An 8,226-nucleotide genomic window follows, 5' to 3' on the forward strand; every position below is an offset into this window, starting at 1 on the left:
ATGGCTGGCTGGTGCCGTCATTGGCTATGATGGTTATGGAGACTATATATATATTGTACAAGAAAAGGGGTAATAGTGGTGTGAGAAATTAGAAATCTTGAATGAGACGCTGTTTACTTTCTCCAAATCAAGAAACGGTATCGCGTTCGCAGAGAGCAAGGCTTTTGCCAGTCGCCGACTTGCTTCTCCTCTGTTTTTTTTTCCCCTCGTCTCTTTAACATAACGACAGAATTTTCAAAATATTATTTTGATGCTAAGTTATTATTATTTAAAAAAAAAAACAGTTATAAGAAACGGTGTTTGACACTGTTCATGTTCTAGTTCCTAAAAACAGAGAAAAATTAGTATCGTGAGTTTTATCCTTACTCAACTTATCCTAGTTTTAAGTGTTAAGAATAGAAAGGACACCTAAACTAATCTGAATCCAAGGTTTGTTCCAATAGTTTTTCCATTGTGTTACCTATCCTCCTTTTCGTTAAGATTTTCTAATGCATCAATACATTTTTTTCTTATATGTTTGCTTAAAAGTTAATGATTACCCATGGTATTATATTTGGTAAAATATCAAGCTTAAATTATATAAATTTAACTTATTTTTAAGTTTAATATTATTAAATTTAACTATACGTGGAGTTCAAGTATTTATAGATCTAATAAAGTATTAAACCTAAATTTTTTGGGTTCAATTATATGTTGAGCCTAAAAACATGTGAGTTTAGCAAGATAACAAATTTAATATTATTAGGTTCAACTATGTTTTGGAGTCCAATATAATCTGAGTCTAACATTAATACCTTTAAGTTCAGCTACATACTGAGCCCAAGTACATGTAAGTCTAACGATATATTAAATCAAATATTTTTAAATTTTGCTATGCACTGAACCAAAGTGCGTATAAGTCTAAAAAAATGTTAGACCCAACATCTTTAAGCTCAGCTACACTTTGAGTCTAAGTGCATATGGGTCTAATAAGGTGTCAGTATCAAACATTCTTCAGTTATACCGCGCACTTAGCTCAAATACTTGTGGGTCTAGAAATGTGCCAGACCTAACATTCCTAGGTTCAGCTATGTGCGAGGCCTAAGTGCTTGTGAGTATAGTAAGAAGCCAAATTCAAATATCTTGAATTCAGCTATACGTTGAGCTCAAATATGCATGGATTTGACAAGGTGCCACACTTATGACCCTTGAGTTTAGAGTCATTTCAAGTTAAATACATAAAAAGTTGATAATCCTTTTAGGTTCCATGTTGGGTCACATAAATTTATTTGTTTATTCTCATGTATTTTAACATAAAATATTAAAAGTCAAGAACAATAATCTTTCTATGTCTATAAGTATATAAAAATCTCCTAAGAGCCTACCATAATTCCATTAATATTAATTTTGTGTAAGAGATATTTATCCCTCATTAATATTGTGCAAAAGATATATATCCCTTAGTAATGCTATCAAGAGGAAATAATGCTTTAACCCCTTCATTTATGTACTATGACAAAGTTCAGAGGCTATATATATTCTTTGAACTACTAAGGTAAATGGTTCACACTTTTTTAATTCTTTATTCATGCTTTTATTTTATAGAGCATTTATCATATATAACTAAGAAAAAAAAATTTATTCTTAAGAATTTAAAGTTTATTTTCTCATTTTTTACAATCCCTTATTAAAAGTCATTGAGTTTATCAATGTAGGGTTTCTAAATCTCATAAAAAAAATTATTTTGAAAGTTCTAGATCTTTTATCACCAATCATCAACTTCTTGAACTCTAAAAAAAAGATCATTAATGTGAATATGTGATCATCTTTTATATAAACACTAAAACAACCCTTATTTATGAGCATAATGGATTCTGGAACTTCATCACTTTCCAATATCAATCCTATAGTGTAATTTATAATTTGTTTTAAAATGCACCTATTATAAACTTCTTTTTTTTAAATTTTCTCTAAAATTTCACATTCAAAACCCTATAAATAGGACAATTGCAATTATTAAAAAGACTAAAGGGACGCAATAAATTAAACATTGTTTATCAAAACTCATCGTACTATGAATTATTACAATATAATGATGATTTTGCCCTAGTATTGGCTAAGAAAGTGCAAATTAAGGGGAAAAATAGTCTTTTCATAAGGTTCATTTGGCATTTATCAAATTAATCAGGGAAGAATCAATCTTCTCATTTATAGTGAAATGACTTAATTACCCTTTAAAGAAAAAAAAATATTTTGCTAGTATCCAAGAGTGTTTTTGTCGTTTAATTTTTTTTTACAACCTGGTTTAATTAGGGGCTATTTAGTGATTTAGCTATTGGAACATTGAGGGATAGCTTTTTATACCTAATTCACCCTCTTTTTTTGTTCACCTAAGTTATCCCTTAAGGGTCTAACAATTGATATCAAAGCTTATGTTCTTGCTATAGGACTTAATCATCTTAGGTTAAAGATCATGATCTTTAATGAACTTAAATTTCCTAGAACAATAATATATGAAGAAAATAACATAGACTTACTTAGCTCAAGCTCCATCAAACAAGATGAAGATATTGATATGAATTTTGATGACTTGATTACCTTATATGAAACCTTGTATAAAAAGAACAAGATGTATAAAAACACTATAAAAACTTGGAAAAGATGCATGGGAATTTGAAAAAAATGATTTGCTTGAAAAATATGATAGATAACACAAGTAAACGAATCATTATATGGTATTGCTAGTAGTTTCTCATCATTAGATGATTTGAAAAATGAAAACGATGCTTTTAAAAAATAATTTGAAGACCTAACTTCAACTTTAGCTAAGTTTATTCAAGGTGAAGATAACTTGAATGTTTTGTTAGGGGACTAAATAAAAGTGGTTTAGATTTCAATAGTGTTGAAAAACAAATATCCAATGAGTATGTTAATCGATCTATCATGTATAGTTGTTTTTCTAGATTTGAATTTTGCAAGAGGAAAGGTCATTTATTATATAAATATAGATTAAGAAAAATAACATTTTTAAAAATATGATGTGGGTATCAAAAGGTATAATGCCTAATATACAAGGACCAAATGTTAAAAGGACACCTAAAAATACTTCCTATAAGAATTCTAAGAATGGAGGAGTAAGGAAAGGGTTCCAACAAAGAAGGAACACAAGTCATGGACAAGCAAGATCTCAATTCCATAATCAACAATTGAGAGACAACTTGAAATGGAGGAATCAATAGCAAAGGCAAGAAAGACCTTACTTTAAAAAAAAACAAAGTCAGAAGAAACCCACATTGGAAGAATGATAATAAAAGAAATACTAGACCCCTATTCATTAACAACAATGTTAGAAGGAACGTGCCATGACAACGTACAATGTCTCAACCCCAAAGATATCAAATGGAAAGTAACCGATATTGAAGGCATATGGGAAGACAACTAAAACCTATAAAAGCAAGGCCTTTCGGAAGGATAAGTCCTATAGTCCAAAATATCAACCAAAGACCAAGAAGAAATGTTTATCAATCTTAACTACACACACATACCATGTTTTTAATGGGTTCGAGCCTTATAAGTTTGTTAAAATACTGATTTGTTACAAATGCACCTATACAAATTCTAATGTAACATTAATCATTAAAAATTAAAACTAAAACCTAATTTATTTGGTGGAAAATAGTTTATATTTTAATTTTATCATTCAATAAAAAAAAAATTATGTCAATTTTGATCATTTTTTTTTTAATTTTTTAGTCCTTTTGTTAAATTAATTTTGCTTTTCAATTTCACTCTTAAATGAAATATAAAATTTAATTTGTATTTTAATTTTGATACTCATTCTTTTAATTAATATTTTTAAAATTATTTTATATAATTGAGATTTTTTTTTAATTTTATCCTTTAATATTTAATTGATTGAGAATTAGACTTTATAGTTTTTCCAGATATAGTATTTCGGGTTTAATGAACTGAGTTATGAGTTTAAAATGTTATCAGGAGTTTTTTCTTTTAAGAAAAGTTTTTATGTATTTTTTTATCAAGTTATTCTAATCTTATGATTTGCATCATGAGTTTGGATAAATATCTTTAGTTGGCTCAATTATGTTGACTCGGGTTAACAAGAGCTAATTTTTTTAATATCTTTTTTATCCCATTTTATTATTTTGTATTTAATGGACTTCAAATTAAGATACATTGTTTGTCCCATTTTTGAACAATATTTCTTTTCCAATTTATTCTAATCACCTTTCTTTTTAAATTTGATTTATCTAATATTATTTTTTATTTTATTTTTTATCTAATTAAAATAAAACTAGCTTATTCGAGTAATTTCAATCCATAACTTGAATCACGTAATTTTTTTTTAAAACATGATTATGGCAACTAAGCATTACTTTTTGTGCGAAAAATATTGTGTTCTATCAACCAAGGCTACTTTATAAACTATACGACAATTAAAATTATTAATTATTTTAAGAATTATTTAATTAGGACTAACTACGACAACACAAATATTTAAGTCGGAATAGGTGTTTTATCCTGATTTGCAATTGAAAGAAGTTGGCATGCGCAAGGAGTTAATTATGTCCATCCATAACTTTGACTATTCAACTCTACTCGGTTTTTTGGGCCAAAAAATCACATTTAAGGAAATTAAAACAAAATTTGCAATTGAAAGAAGCTGGCATGGGTAAGGAGTTAATTATATCCATCCATAACTTTGACTCTTCAACTCTACTCAGTTTTTTGGGCCAAAAAATCACATTTAAGGAAATTAAAACAAAATCTTATAATTAGTATTCAAATTTATTTTCTTATATAAATAACAATCTAAGTTATGTGAATGTCAGGAATATGGTAGTAATTAATTCATAGTAATGAAAAACCCATATACAATGCAGTGAGATTATCATAAGGCTAGTCATCTTTGCTAAGAGCCAAGGACTCACATATATTCCATATGGACTGAGTTCCTCTCAAGTTGTGGCCAATATGATGTATCATGTTGGTTAAATCCTGACCTCTAAAGTTCTAAATAGATGGTTGGGATTATTCTATATATTTTTAGCTTTAAAAATAGATGTTTAGTGTTATTTATATATTAATTATTGGCTTAAGAAATAATTAAATTATCTAATTTAATTAGATAACATTTATGCTGAGTGAAAAACTTTTCCTTTACATGTAAGTTGTTAATTATGAATCTTAAAACACATTCCTCATTTACATAATCTCTTCGCATGTATATTTTCTTAAGCAAAAAAAAAAAAAAAGATTCATTGCTTAACTTGTTTTTTATTTTTTTTTCTATTATGTTGATATAAACAATCTTCCTTGTCTTTGTATTATTAAATTATAGCTTTGTATATGAAAACTTATAATTAATTAAATTTCATAGTTATATTCTAGTTTTACCTTGATTTGTTAGTTAATTTTTTTTTTCTATAACTTGATCCTAATTTTATTGATTAGTTAAGATTCATTTATAAAATAATTGAGAAAAGAGATGAAAGAGCTATGATTTTATCAGTTAAATCTTAGGCGCACAGACATGGTGATCTTGGGAGTAGCTAGGTCAAATCTAGAGAATAATAGGGTGATTTATGTTAGGATATTGCCACTTATGTGGCAGCATCTGCAACCGATCTTCTAGAAAGGATGACTGCCATTGCTATTATCAAAGAAGGCTGCTAGGTGCAGCCACCATTATTGAAGATGAGCTGGAGTTGGTGGCCATCATTATTGACAAAAAAGCAAGAAGAGCTGCCATGAATGCCTATAAATAGAGACATACGTGAAAGAGCAAAATGAGAGAGAGGTAGTAGAGCTAAAGAAGTGAGAAATGTAGGAGAGAGTGTGCTGCCAAGGGTAGCAAGCAATAACTGCCATTATAGCACTGCAAAGAGAGAAAAAAGTGAGGTTGAGAGTTACAAGAGTGGATGATTTCTCCTCTTCTATTGTTGTAAATCTTGTTCTCTCCCTATATAATAAAATGGCTTCTCCCATGGATGTAGGCGGTTTACCGAACCACGTTAAATATTGTGTCAGTGTGCTTGGCCTCCAATGGGCAAATATCAGTACATCACAGGTCGGATTTTCGTATAATTGGTATCAGAGCATATGGCTTGAAGTAGTGTTTGATTTTTGCTAAAAAATAAAAGTTGTCAAAATTGTGTTTTGACCATACCATTGTGTTGAGGAGGAAGAGACGAAGCCACTGGTGAAAATGGCATCGAAAACGGATGTTGGACATGCTCGCATGCTCCTCCACACTTCAATAAGGTGGCAGTCCACGTGCACAGACGCGCCCCACGCGTCTTCTTCACCCAGATGGGCTGACCCGACCCGAATACTAGTAGACCCGACCTATATAACTGACCCGGATATTGATGACGTCAGCATGACATAATTGTGACATCAGCCTGCATAGTATACATGCCAAATGAGGATGTCAGCATGATGTAGTTGTGATGTCAGCATGCACAGTATGCATGTCAAATGATGACGCCATCATGATATAGTTGTGATGTCAACATGCACAGTAGGCATGCCATGTAAACGCTCAGTCATCTGCCACGTCATCATAAGGGACCCACTTGCTACGTCACCAGCCTAGAGTGAGCCAAGCCGAGCCGCGAGCCAAGGGACAGGATTCTATGTAGCGGAGTCTACGTGTAACCGGTTTTGAGATTGAATCTGGGTCGTTTATTAGGCTAAAATTATTTTGATCAAATCTTGGCCGTCTGATGTGCGATTTGGACAATTTCAAACTTGTTTCCAACTACTTTGATTGTTCCGAATGCAATGATACGGTCTGATCATTGAGATTGAGACCAGAAATGGCAGTGGTGAATTATTGAAGAGAGATTGCTTGATCAAGAGGCATCTGATGGTCATCATGGTGGTCGATGGAGATGAAGAAGAAGAAGAAGAAATCGCATATGCTTGCCCAATTACATATGTTGAACTATTATGTGGGAATTTTTTTTTAATTGCCTTAAGGGAAGGTAAAATTGAGATACTCTAGACACCCGATCATGTGGACGATTTGAGGTGGAGAGTGGAAATTCATGAAGACCAATCTTACCGAATCTAAGAACTGGTAGTCTCGCTAGATGTTGACAAATCAGGTATAAAACCAGGATACCCCGGATCACTTGTAAAGGAAAGCCGCAACAAAGCTAGCAAATGATTGTATATACAAAAAGGTAGTATGGTGGATAGATACGTTCTAAGAAGTTCTGTCTAGGAGATTGGGTTTTAAACGAGACTAGTGTGACCTCTCCAAATCTTTCCTGGGAACTTGCTTAGTTGAAGGATCATCCACACAATACTATTTTGTATATGTAACAATTTTGTAATGAAACTGTTGAAGACTAGCAAGATGACAACATAAAGGAACAGTTGGGTTCCATATGTTCAAGGATCTGATAGAGTGGTGATTTTTTCAAAGAAGGTAGATTCGGTGACTGTAATTTCTCGAAGGGAGAATTGATGAAGACCCTGATAATGGAAGAGAAATACAGGAAGGGGATAAATATTGGCATCCTATTTTAACTTGGACAATGTTGTGACAGTATGAGCTATTGTCAAACATAAAAACAAAGAATAGAGAGAAATCTGGAGAACAGGCATTGCACGAGGGCACATGGAGATTGTGCAGGAGTACCCGTAGGATCCAACAAGGTGCTGTAATGAGACAACAGGTGCAAAGAGAAGAAGAGTTCCCAAATGAAGCTTAGAGTAGAGACTGTATGAAAAAGTTGTACAACAGGAAGTCTCTTGCACTCTTAATGAAGACAACAGGCGAAGACCTTTACAATGCATGCAAGGATGGAAAGATGAGCTGTTGCAGATGCACCTAATTGAGGGGGTGGAAACACCTATGATAAAAGGCGACCGCCTATGATGAAAGGTGAAAACACCAAAAGGAGTTGGTATGGGTGGAGCTATCAAGCAGAAAGGCATAGGAGCTCCAAACATAGAATATGAGATGGAAGATTGCGAAGAGTGCACCACAACTCTCTCTTTCTATGTGATCAGTGGCAGTGATCTCTTCCAAGTCCACATGGTGATAGAGAATCTTAGAGTCACTGGAGACATCCCCGATGAAGGAGGATGTGATCGCTTTATGACGGACAGAGACATCTTAGACAGAAGGTGTGTGGGCCATGAAACTAGCCCAAGTACAAACCGCCGCATGACAATGAGTGGAGACACCTCAGGAGAAGGTGTGATGACCATGAG

The sequence above is a fragment of the Populus euphratica genome, unplaced genomic scaffold, assembly GCF_000495115.2.
Source record: "Populus euphratica unplaced genomic scaffold, PopEup_1.0 scaffold510.1, whole genome shotgun sequence".
NCBI lineage: Eukaryota > Viridiplantae > Streptophyta > Magnoliopsida > Malpighiales > Salicaceae > Populus > Populus euphratica.